A 13,566-nucleotide genomic window follows, 5' to 3' on the forward strand; every position below is an offset into this window, starting at 1 on the left:
TGTATGTCAATGGTAATTTCTGTCAGGCTATGAGCTCCCTGAAGATAAAGTACTCATTTCTCTTGTTTTCTCCCACTTAGTATGGTGCGTGGCATTCAAGGATTCAATAAATGTTGGAAAACAACGAAAAGAAAGAAGGAAGGTAAGAAGGGAGTGGGGGTGGAGAGGAAGGAAAGGGGCATCTGCATGGAGGAAAGTTACAGGAAATGGAGTTAAACTGGAACAGGACTATGAAGAAATACATCATGACAGCATGGGCGGTATAGGGTCTTTGAAGACGGTTAAGCAGTTAAGTGACTAGCTCAGTTTTGGGAAAACAGTATAGCAAAGATTCCTGGTTTTGAGCACTGGCTCAGGGAATAGACCTGAATCAAAATCCCAACTCTGGCATTTTGACTCTGTGTGACCTTGGGCAAAGTAGATTAGCTCTTTTTTAAAATGTTTTATTTATTTATTTATTTATTTAGAGAAAGAGCACGAGCAGGGCAAGGAGCAGAGGGGAAGGGAGAGGAAGAGGGAAAGAATCCCAGGCAGACTCTGCACTGAACGTGGAGCCTGACATGAGGCTCCATCTCACGACCCTGAGGTCACGACCTGAGTCAAAACCAAGAGTCGGACACTTAACCGACAGAGCCACTCAGGCACCCCAAAGTACACTAGCTTTTAATGCCTCAGTTTCCTCATCCCTCAAAAGGGGATGATAATAACACCTCCCCAGCAGGTTGTTATGAAGATTAATTGAGAGTCTGCTTATAAAGCACTTACCACAATGACTAGTTGACCACTCAATAATTAGCAGCCCCTTGAAAATATCTGTAAGCAGTTTGGAATAGGGACTAGAAGGAGGACAAATCAGAGACCAATTTATTAGCAAACACCTGTACAGCACTCACTCTGTGCCAGATGCTGTTCTAAGTGCTTTGTAAGTACAAACGTATTTAATCCTTATAAGGACCCCAGGAGGTAGCTACTGTCATTATTCTCATTTTACAGATGAGTAAACTAAGACAGACTACTTGAGAATCTTGCTCAAGGACATTTGGGTGGCTCAGTCAGATAAGCGCCTGCCTTCAGCTCAGGTCATGATCTCTGAGGTGCTGGGATATAGCCCTAAGATGGGCTCCCTGCTCACCAGGAAGCCTGCTTCTCCCCCAGCCTTTGCCTGCAGCTCCCCCTGCTTGTGCTCTCTCTTTCTCTGTCATATAAGTAAATAAAATCTTTTAAAAAATTTTTTTTTACTAAAAAAAGTATCTTGCTCAAAATCTACTAATAAATGGTAGAGCTGGGTTTGAACCCTGGCAGTCCAGCTCCAGAGTCCTAGTTCTTGCCCACTACCTTATGCTGACTATTGATGCCAGTCATAGCGATGGACAAAAGGAGGTGTAACATGTGAGTCTAACTCTAGTTACTAAGTAGATAATGTTGCCGTGAACTGAGATAAGGAATGGAAGTGGAAGGCAGGTTTGAGGCCTGTCTAGGAGTGTTAAAGCATTAGGAATCCATGAGATGTGCAGTACTCCAACTGGCAATACAATCTAGGGCTCTGGAAAGAGACAGAAGAACTGAACACTAGGGAGCCATTCATATTTAAGTGATAAGGAAGTCCTGATGCATCAGCCTAGGGAGGGAGCATACACTAAAATGGTAAGGGGTCCGAAGGAGCATCCTGGTGTGAGTATGATAAAGAAGATGAGACAAGGGAGCAACTGGGTGGCTCAGTTGGTTAAGCATCTGCCTTTGGCTCAGTTCATGGTCTTGGGGTCCTGGGATAGAGCCCCACATCGGGCTCCCTGCTTAGCAAAGAACCTGCTTCTCTCTCTCCCTCTGCCCCTCCCCACTGCTCATGCTCTCTCTTTCTCTCTCTCTCTCTCAAACAAATAAATAAAATCTTAAAAAAAAAAAAAAAGATGAGACAAGGAAGGAGGCTGGGTATAGCCAGAGGGAGCAGCAACACAATTAGGAGACAGCTGTGTAAAAGAAACCATTAAAAAGACGCAAGTTTCAAAACGGAAGCAGTGACCCACGATGTACTTTGAGTAGAATGACCTCTAGGATATTGGTCTTAGCAATTAAAGAGTCACTGGTAAGCTCAGAGAAAGTGGCTTTGAAGACATGACAGGCTGCAGAAGTCTGAGCAGTGAACGGCATCTTGTTTTCATATATCTGAAGTTGCATTTCTTCCATATACCTGTTGTAGAATAACAAAGAGTGAGAACTTAATAGCGTGCTCAGCAATTTATCTTGAAATTCATAAGTGCTGAGTCTGGACACTTTATATTTATCACATCTAATTCTAAGTTTGGGAACAGGTATACTTACCACAAAGTAACTGTTCTAAAACTTAGAATTATGTGTGATAAACATAAAGTCAAACTGTTGCTTGAGCAAATGAGACTGGTGATCAAGCTGAAGGGTAAAGACCTGAGGAGGGATCAAATCTTGAACTACACCTCCCACTGAAGCTGAGCGAGCCAGGGTTTCAGAGGAGCAAAGGCCATGTTCTCCATACAACCCGGACTCTGAATTACATGGGGCCCACTGCAGCTTTAAAATATGGTAGACTCCTAGACCAACTAGGGGTTCAATAGATGGACTTGAGATGGTTCATGACCCCCATAAAATCACATGGAAAATTTTGCGTGTTATTTGTATAAGTTTCCGGAGAAAGGGTCCATACGGTTTCCCAAAGGTTTCCACACCCAAAAAATATTTAGAACAACAGCACCAAGGCACTAAATGTCCCTCTTAAGAAACTAAAAACAAAATCCCCCCAAACAAACAAACAAACAAACAAAAACTAATATAAAGAATTTACAGGGCAAAGTTGTAATATAAAGAATTACAGGGCTTAGTTGGTTGGCTGACTGCCTTTGGCTCAGGTCATGATCCCAGGGTCCAGGGATGGAGCCCCACATCAGGCTCCCTGCTCAGTGGGGAGCCTGCTTCTCCCTCTCCATCTGCCTGCTGCTCTGCCTGCTTGTGCTCTTTCACTCTCTCTGTCAAATAAATAAATAAAAATCTTAAAAAAAAAAAAAGAATTTACAAATGAAGTTTCAAATGATTCGATTCAGTGATTTCTAGAAATACCTTTATTTAGACACAATTTTTGATTACATATGCCTGGAGTATTTTTTTAAGGAGCAAGGAAGGTATTTTACAAGTTACAAAAGAGTGTTTAAAGTATTCATTCATAGGCACCTGGGTGGCTCAGTTGTTATGTGTCTACCTTTGGCTCAGGTCACAATCCCAGGGTCCTGGGATCAAGCGCCACATTAGGCTCCCTACTTCTCGGGAAGCCTGCTTCTCCCACTCCCCCTGCTTGTGTTCCCTCTCTCACTGTCTCTCTCTCTGTCCAGTAAATTAATAAAATCCTTTAAAAAAATTAAAAATTTTTAAAAATAAAGTATTCATTCAAAAATAAATAAATAAATAAAGTTTTCATTCAGGGGTTCCTGGGCAACTTAGTCAGTTAAACATCTGACTTTGTCTTAGGTCATGATCTCAAAGTCCCAGGATGGAGCCCCACATTTGAGTCCCTGCTCAGCAGGGAACCTGCTTGTCTCTCTCCTTTAGCCCCTCGCCCTGCTCATGGTCTCTCTCTCTGTCAAATAAATTAATGAAATCTTAAAAAATAAAAAATTCATTCAACAAATATTTATTGAGCAGTTACTACTTACCAGGCCTTGTTCTAGGCACTGTTCCAGATAGAGCAGTGAATAAAACAAAGTCCTGGACCTAAGGGAATTTGCTGTCAAATGGGAAGACAATAAACAAACAAATCAACCGGTATGCAATAGGTTAGATGAGGACAAATATATGGAGAAAAATAAAACAGAGTAAGGGCTAGAAAGATCGTTGTATGGTTTTCCATAGGGTAGTCAGGAAGTATACCAGTTCCCAAAAGTAATCATCTTACTAATAAGATAATTTTTAATCAGAGGTCTGAAGGAAGGAAAGGAGAAAATTATGTGGATATGAGTTGAAGTTGGAAGTCAAGTCAGGGAGTAATGCGGATCATTCAGCAAGTTCAAAGGCCCTGAGACTAGAATATGCTTGGTGTGTTGGAGAAACAGGAAGGATGCTGGTATGGTGAAGGAATGTTTCAGGGAGCAAGATCAGATCAGACAGGTAACTGGAAGCCAAATCGATTGCTGAGGACTTTTTAAGAAAAAAAGGACTCTGAATGAAATGAAACTTTGGAGATTTTATATTTTTCAGTTTTTTTGGAGTTATCTTTTTCCTTCACATGCAGTAATAACCACTTTTTTCCTATGCATTTCTAACAATTGTAGTAAAATATAGAGAACATAAAATTTTTTATATTAGCTATATTTAAAGGGTACAATTCAGTGGCATTAAGTACTTTCACAGTGTTATACAACCATCACCACTATGTATGTCCAGAACTTTTTATAACCTTAAATAGAAATTCTATACCCGGGGCACCTGGGTGGCTCAGTGGTTTTAAAGCCTCTGCCTTCAGCTCAGGTCATGATCCCGGGTTCCTGGGATTGAGCCCAGCATCGGGCTCTCTGCTCAGCGGGGAGCCTGCTTCCCCCTCTTTCTCTGCCTGCCTCTCTGCCTACTTGTGATCTCTGTCTGTCAAATAAATAAATAAATAAGTAAATAAATAAATCTAAAGAAAAAAAAGAAATTCTATACCCATTAAATAATAACTTCCCATTCTTCCCTCCCCCCTCGCCCTGATAACCTCTGTTCTACTTCCTGTCTTCATGAATTTGTTTATTCTAGATTCCCCATATATGTGGAATCATATAATATTTGTTCTTCTATGTTTGGTTTATTTCACTTAGCATAATCTTTTCAAGTTTATCCATGTTGTAATATGTGTCAGCATTTCCTTTCTAAATCTGAATAATATTCCATTGTTAACATTTGTTAGAAACAAATATACCATTTGTTAGCAGTGAACAATAATCATAAATGCCATTTGTTAGTGATAAACAAAATATACTGCATTTTGTTTATCCATTCATCTGTTGATGGACATTTGGGTTTTTTCCACTGTTTGACTATTATGAATAATGCTGCTATGAGCATTGGTGTACAAGTATCTGATTCTCAGCCTTAAATTCTTTCAGGCACGTATGTAGCAGTGGAATTGCTAGGTCATATGGTAATTCTGTATTTAACTTTTTGAGGAAATGAAAGTTTTTGAGTGACATCATCAGTCATATAAATCATATATATATTCCCCCCCCCACCCCCAGTGTGGAAAGTAGTCTTCAGAGGAAATAAAGAAAAAGCAAGGTGAATTAGTTTCCTAGCACTGTCATAACAAATAACCACAAACTGGGTGGCTTACACAACAGAAATGTATTCTCTCACAGTTTTGGAGGCTAGAAGTTCAAAATCAAAGTTTCAGCATGTTTATATTCTTTCAAAGTCTCCAGCAGAAGACCTGTTCCATGCTTTTCTCTTGACTTCTATTGTGGTTGGCAATCCTTGGCATTCCTTGGCTTGCTGCTACATGACCCCAATCTCTGCCTCCATCATTAAATGATGTTCATTCTAAATGTCCCTGAATCTTTGCAGGACTGTTCCCCCTCCTTTGTGTCTCTTTTCTCTTATAAGGACAACAGTCCTATTGGATTATGGTTCACCCTAATCGAGTATGACCTCATCATAACTTGATCACATCTACAAAGACCTGATTTCCAAATAAAATCACATTCACATGTAATGGGGGCTACAATTTTTAACATATCTTTTTTTTTTTTTTTTTTTTTTTTTTTTTGGAGGAACACAAGCCATCCCAGAAGATAAGAACACTAGTAAAGACAGTATTGGAATAATCCAAGAGAGAAATGATGGTGGTTTGGACCGGAAAAATTGGAAATAGTCTTCTATGTGAAGACAGAGTCAATAGGCTTCACTGGGGAATTAGATGTGGGATGTGAGCAAAAGAGAGGCATCAAGGATGACTCTGAGCTCTTTTGCCCAACTAATTAGAGGAATGAGATGGGGAATGTTCAGAAGGAGCAAGTTTGAGGTGCAGGGTGAAACTCAAAAGTTCAATTTGGGTGTGTTATGTTGAAGATGCCTGTCAAATATGCAGATGGAAATGTCCAATAGGCAATTTAGAGTTTGGAGGTCATCAGAGAGGTACTGGATGGAGATATAAATTTGTGAATCAAAAGAATGAATTGATATTTAAAGCCATGAGATTCCATGGACTCTCTGGAAGTGAGTGTAGATAGAAAAGAGAAGAGGTGTAAAGACAAATCCGAGGGCTACTCCAGTGCTTAAAGGTTTGGAAGATGAGGAAGAATCCACAAAGAAGATCAAAAGGAAGAGATTAGAATGAGAGGAAGCCAATATAGTAAGAAATGATCATTTTTTCAGGAAATATATCCGTAAAGGGGAATGGAGTAAAGAGATAATGGTTACATTGGAACGTGATAATAGAAGGTTTTTCTTTTAAGATTGGAGAAATAGCCGTATGTATATATTCTGATGGGAAAGATTCAGTGTAGAAAGAAAACTTGATTATACAGGAAAGGAAGGGGACATAAATTTTCTCTGTATAAAACTAGACATAAAATATACCTATGTTTGGATAGTGAGACAAGACCAAGAAGGACATTCAGAATGGTTATCTCTGGGCTAGAGATTTCAAGGGATTTTTATTCCTTGTATTTTTCGGTGTTGCTTTCAATTATAACAAAGTATGTTTATCAGCAAAACAATTATCTACAAAAACAATTAAGTGTTTTATTTAGATGATCCCAGAACCAGTGATGTCCAATGAGTGTGAAAAGCTGTCTCTGCAGCATTTGATACTACAAGCCTTCGGGAAGAAACCAGTTGGTAAAGTGATCCAGAAAACCCAGGGGACAGAAGCTGAAGCAAGGACCCAGAGAAGAAAGAAGAATGTATACCGACAATTAGCTCTTACAGGGAGGAGAGACTTGATATCATTTGAGACTTGGGGTTGGGGGTGTTAGTCATGATTGGGACAGGCAAACAAAAGTTTGCAGATAGAAAGGAGGGAATTTGAGGAATCCCTTTTCCTTCTGTAAAGGAGACAAGTTCATCCATTTGCTTGGGAAAATGGGAGCAGAGTTGGTACGCAAGAGGTATTGCAAGAAGTATGCAACTAGCACTGAGGCTCCCTTGCGTTTGGAAACTATTTACTTGTGATAGAATCAACTGGGAAGGTTTTATCCATTTTCCCAGCAGTACACAGCAGTCTAGGAGCAGGAGTTGAGGGAAAGGATAGGTGAATTGATCCAAGGTGAGGAATTGCAGAAATTGCCTCAGGACAATTGAGAAAAAGACATTGAGATACTAATGGAAAGAAAATAATAACAACCAAGATTTACTGTATTTCACATACATTATTTAATTTAATCTTCATAGCAATGGAAAAGGATAAAAAAATATATTAGGTTAAAATATCATAACAAAGGATAACAATTAAAAAAAGAAACAGGATGTTTCTAGGGCACCTGGGTGTCTTAGTTGGCTAAGTGTCTGCCTTCAGCTCAGGTCATGATCCCATGGTCCCCGGATCAAGCCCCACAACATCGGGCTTCCGGCTCAGTGGCAAGCCTGCTTCTCCCTCTCTCCTGCTTGCTCAATCTATCTCTCTGGCAAATAAATAAATGGAATCTTTAAAAAAAGAAGAAGAAGAAGGATATTTCTGCTGTACAGGTGAGGAAAAAAGCTTGGAGGCTCTGGTAGTTGTTTGCCGGGTTTGGGGAACTATCTTTCTAGATGACAAGGTACCCTCATCACTTAGGTCTTGATGGGAAGTGAGACCTCAGCTCCTAGTAGGCCTAAAATGGACAGATAATCCCTATTCCAGCTCCTTGACAGGAAGCATGAGGGCCCAGAATTGACCAGTATGATGCTCCTGCCAGGAATTTTGTCTCATGTGGAAGTCCTCAAAGATGCGGCAATAGGAGAAGCATATTCTCAGAGGCTGAAGCACATTTAAGAATCCAGCAGTGAAAATGCAGAGAGCGTCCAAAGTTGGACTGTCAAATGCAGTGTATAACCTGATCGTTCTCTGGCATGACATCTGCTCTGTTTTTGGCTGTAAACTTTTCTTGACTTCTGTCTTTTTCTTAGATTAGTTCACCAGCTTTCACACTGATACTGCAAGCAATCCAAAGACATAGAATAAAATCTATTTCTCTTTAAGTTAACAAGAGACAGCTTTTTCTTAGAGCCAAGAAATATGAACGCATCATAGAGATTAAGAATGTGCCTATAGTTGTTGTCAAGGGGTACCCAATAATCAGACATGCATAATGATTTCTATGAATGTCAGTCAGCCTCTCTTCCCAACCACCCTGGGGCTTGGTCGATAGGCTCATGGATCCAATGGTTGCAGTAGCAGAGATATGAGATCTACAAGGGCTCAAAACAATTGCCTTACCCCCTCCCCCCAAGCCTGATCTGCCAACTGCTGATTTTTTAACCTGCCAGCAGAGACCAATGCTGAGTCCCTAATATAAGACCATATTTGGAGTGGGGGTAGACTAGTCAGATACCTGGTGGGAAGTCATGTACATTGATCTCTTTCTGGAGCTGAGAAGAGAGGAAGTTACTCATCCTCACTGGAATGGGTAATTATTCTAGATATGAATTTGCCTTTTTTGCCAACTACTTTTTGCTAGCAGTGCCATCTGTGAACATCTTTATTTGCCATTACAGTGCCCCATTTAATATTGTTCCTACCAAAGAACTAAAAGAAAGGGAAGATATCTATGGATTTCACTGGTCTCAACCATGTATCCCATCATCTATAAGTGTATGCCTTTACAGAATGGCATTACAACCTACTGAAGACTCAGTTATGGTATCAGCTAAGGAGACACCACTCTGAGTAGTTGGAGGGCTAGCTGTAGAATGGACCAATGCTCTAACCAATAACCAAGACATGATGTTTCTTCTCCCTGTGAGATGACATGAGTCTGGAAGCCAGAGAGTAGAATGGTAGTATCACCTCTCCCTGTATATAAGAATGCTATCATGGGGCCCCTGGGTGGCTCAGTAGGTTAAGCCTCTGCCTTCAACTCAGGTCATGATCTCAGGGTCCTGGGATTGAGGACTGCATTGGGCTCTCTGCTCAGTGGGGAGCCTGCTTCCTCCTCCCCCTCTGCCTGCCTCTCTGCCTACTTGTGATCTCTCTTTCTCTCTCTCTGTCAAATAAATAAATAAAAGCTTTAAAAAAAAAAAAAGAATGCTACCATGAAGTTTTTATATCTGCTTCTTGTAATGCTGGGCTCTCTGCTGGATTAGAAGGCTTAAAATCCATAGAAAGATCGCTTCCATCGGAAGACTCAACAATGGTTCCATTAAAGGGGAAGCTGAGAAGCCATTGGGCAATCTGGGCTCTCTGTGATGTTAAATCAACAAGTAAAAGGGGGTTTTGTGTTATTGGAATGATCTGTTCTGATTTTCAAGGCAAAACGGAATTTCTACTACAAATGAAATGGATAGGGAGGAGTAGACCTAAAACCAAGGGGAACCTCCAGGGCACTCCCTGTGCTCCCCTACCCAGCGGTAAAAAGTTAACTGAAGATGACCCAGCCCAGTGCAGGCAGGATCACCAAAAGTTCCCACCCCTTCCAATGAAAATTCAAGTTACCCCATCAGTTAAAGTAGCGTGATTAGCTGATGTGCTGGCTGAAGGTAAAAACAACACAAAACAAAACCAGGAAATGGGAGTGGAAGAAAGTTAAAAACACCAATTATGGGCCTTTGGAACCAAATGAAGAAATAAGGTCTGTACTAGCTACCTTCTTTTCTTCCTTGCTTTGTTATGCAAATAGAAACAAATTTCCTTTGCTTACCCTTTCCTTTCTCTCTAGTATTTCATTTTACGGAGGTGGTGCACTTCATAAGTCAGACCCTGGGTTACAGGCAATGAAGGTGGCCTCGTGAGGAAACCTGAAGGGAGATGAACATCCCCGTGGAGCCAGGATTTCCTCTTGCTGCCGCAGACAGCAGCCCACTCCTCCGGCCCTTTCAATGTGGTATGAGCACCTCGTTCCCTGTAGTCAGTCCTTCCTGCTTAAAATTGCTACAGTGGCTTTCTGTTATCTCTACTTAAGCCCTGACCAAAAAGCAAAACAAAGACAGCACTGCAAAGAATGAAAAAAAATATATATATGTTTATTTTGTTCCTGAATCAAAATGGTTACTGAGGAGTGATTCAGATGATCCGTTTTCATTACTTAAAAGAGTTTTTGCTTATTATTCAGGCTATAAAAATTGCTGTAGGCCATTACATAGCTCGCTATGACATGGCTTTGTCTTTTTTTAAGTCTCACAGATGTCTTGATCAAAGAAGGACAATCGCTGTTTTCTGCGAACACTTAACATCTTTAAAGTTGGAGAAATAACCTTTCCCAGATTGCAGCTAGCTCCTTAGGGACAGGAACCATCCCTATCCTACTCACTCTTAACAGCACTTAACAGAGTAGATTCCACATAGTAATATAAATAGGTTCTTTAATATATGCTTTTTTGCGTCCCCAGGATTAAAAAGCATGACAGTTTTTAGATCCCTGCGGATCCATTCTTGTTAGTAAAACATGTTGTTAGAGGTGCCTGGGTGGCTCAGTTGGTTGAGTGTCTGTCTTTGGTTCGGGTTATGATCTCAGGGTCCTGGGATCGAGCCCCGCATCTGGCTCCCTGCGTGGCAGGACCCCACTTCTCCCTCTCCAACCTACTTCTCCCTCTCTAGCCTGCTTCTCCCCCTGCTTGTGCTCTCTCTTTCTCTGTCAAATAAATAAATAAAGTCTTTAAAAAAAAATGTTGTTAGAATCTAAGCTTTTTCTCCAACACCTGGGACGGCTGGAAACTTAAGCCGGAGTGAGAGACTCATAAGCAAGGGGTAATACAGTCTATCCAGAAAATCGAGAAATCTGAAGCATTTGGGGAATGGGGGTCCTGTTATCAAATGTGACTAAAGTCCTACTGGGGTGTGTAAGAGCTTTTTGGTATTCTGTTCAGTTGCAAGTACATCCAACCAAAACATTCCCAACCTTAAGGAAGTTCGATTTTAATTTTAGGGTTTTTTTCTTAATGATCGAATTAATAGACATTAATTGTAGGGAATTTAGAAAGCACAGAAAAGCATAAGGAATTAGAAAAATAGACACCCATCCCCATCTCATCACCCAAGAGAAACTTACTATCAACATATCAACATATTGAACATATTATTTTTCTTCCTTTTTTTTTTTTTTAAAGAGAGAGGGAGACTGAGAGAGAGAGCATAAGCAGGGCAGAGGGAGAGGGACAAGCAGACCCCTGACCCAGCAGGCAGCCTGATGCAAGGCTCAATCCCAGGACTCTGGGATCACAGTCCAAGCTGAAGGCAGACACTCAACCGACTGCGTCAGCCAGGCACCCCACTTTTGTCATTTTAAGTTAACACTTGAGAGGTTAGAGAAAGGGAGATTTTGGAGCAGAAACGTATCGCTCTTTTGTGCTTCGTTAGTGTTCCTGAAGTCAGGCAACGGGTCTCTAAGGCAAAATCCCCCTCTTCATCAGACACCTCCACGAGCTACCGGAATCCTCTGACTCGGCCGTTATAACAAAGAGATGTTTGTCTTGATTGAGGGAAGGAGTTCCTCTTTTTGCGTGACAGACTGATATTAAGAAAAACCAGTTAGGGAAGCCCAGCATGTCCGTCCCACCAGGTTACAGTGCATGCCACCTCATGTCCTCCCAGCTGTCTTCTGAGAGCCAGCATCTGGGCAGAAGGAAGGGAAAGAGGGCTAGGAGAGGAACCAATTAGATCTGGGGAGATAAGGAGAAGGGTGTGCCAGTGGAAAATGGAGTATGCCCGTGTGACTGGGAGGGTGTGAGGAATGCAGATTGGGTGTATTGGGCAGGTGTATTTCAAAGATAATTCCCAGGGCTCTCGCTGGTGAATGTCACAGAAAAAGCAAAGAATGGGGGAGGAGACTTGGTAGGCAGGAGACGGTCTACTTAATTAAGAAAATCATTCATCATTTCCTGCTCCTGCTCTCTGTATATCTCTGAAAGCTGGTTTCTGATGACAGCCTTAAAAAAAAAAAAAAAAAAAAAAAAAAAAGTTCATTTGTTCACTTCCTGAAATCCTGAGATGGACCACAAAGCCCCAGGCAAAGCATGCTCAAAAACGAAAGTCAGTTTTTCTCTCTGCACTTGAATTGGAGGATTGGGTCTTGCTCAATCGTATGTCCCCTGAAATGCATTGGGATAGGCTTTCAGCAGTGCCCCCAGTGCTAAGCAGGTGATTAACGTCCAGATTATTTGGATTGGAGCTGAAATAATTCAGTGGTCGATATCGGTTGATACTTTCTTTCCATACTCCCTTAGAAAGAAACTGGTTGACTCTAACTCCAAATTATCTCTTGAATCTGTTCATTTCTTCCTGTCTCCAAAGCACCAGTCACCATATTCTCTCACCTGAACTGTAATAATAGCTTCCCAGCTGGTTTCCCCTCTCTGGCCCTACTCCACTGTCCACACAAGAGTCAGCAACCTTTTAAAACCTAAGTCCCATCAAGCCTTTCTCTTGCTTGAAATCTTTCAGTGCCTCCCACGGCACATATGGTAGAATCTGGAATCCTTACCATGGCCATACAGCATCTGTCCTGCCCTTCCTCTCCTTCGTCTGGTCTCATCTTCCTCCTAACGTCCCGTGCGCCAGCTTCACTAGTCTTTTTTCAGTCTCTTGGAGGCACCACAGTTCTGCCTCAGAGCCTTTCCATGCCCTGTTCTCCTGTATGAGCTATTCTACTCCTCCCTTCTCACCCGTCCTCTGAAAGTCAGCTTAAATATCACTGATCATCCATGCCCCATCTAACATAGGCTCTCCTTCTTAGACATAGCACCCTTACATTTCTTTCACAGATCTTATTAAGATTTGTGAATATGCATTTGTTTGTGAGATTGTTATGGTCCCGGTCCCCCAACAGATGGTGTAGTCTAAGAAGAGAGAGAGTGTGTCTGCTCTGTTTCTGCTGTATCCCCTAATGCCTGGCACAGTGCCCGACACATAGTAGGTCTCAGTACTACGTCTTGAATGGACAATTTAAAGAGGATAAAATAACAATGACCAAAAAGGTAATTTTCTTATGTCTGTTGTCCACTAATGCAGGGCATGTAAGAAACTCTCAACAAATACTTGTTGCTTGATTAACTAACTTTAGATTGATATTTTGATTGGAAGAAAGGTATCACACCTGGAGCCAGACACATCAAAGACACCCAGGTATGATTACAGTCATCCTTTTCCCTACTGTGGGGAAAGTGAAAACTATCCTAGTGGGGATGAGGTACAAACATTTATAATTACTTTAATGATAGAGCCTCTAACAAGAAATCAAGGTATACTCTAGCTGAATGTTACCGGGTGTGACTGTGGTATCTGCAGTAAGGGACTATGGCTGGTTTGAAGGGGCTGTGGCCTTAAACACCTCACTGGGGTCAGTAGGCTCAGAAAGGGGAGGAGAACAGAAACGAAATGGGAAGTACATGGAGAAATGCCCTTTCTAATATGGCAAAAGATGATTTTTTAAAAATATATATATT

Source organism: Lontra canadensis, unplaced genomic scaffold (genome assembly GCF_010015895.1).
Source record: "Lontra canadensis isolate GAN:19392208 unplaced genomic scaffold, GSC_riverotter_1.0 scaffold24, whole genome shotgun sequence".
Taxonomy (NCBI): Eukaryota; Metazoa; Chordata; class Mammalia; order Carnivora; family Mustelidae; genus Lontra; species Lontra canadensis.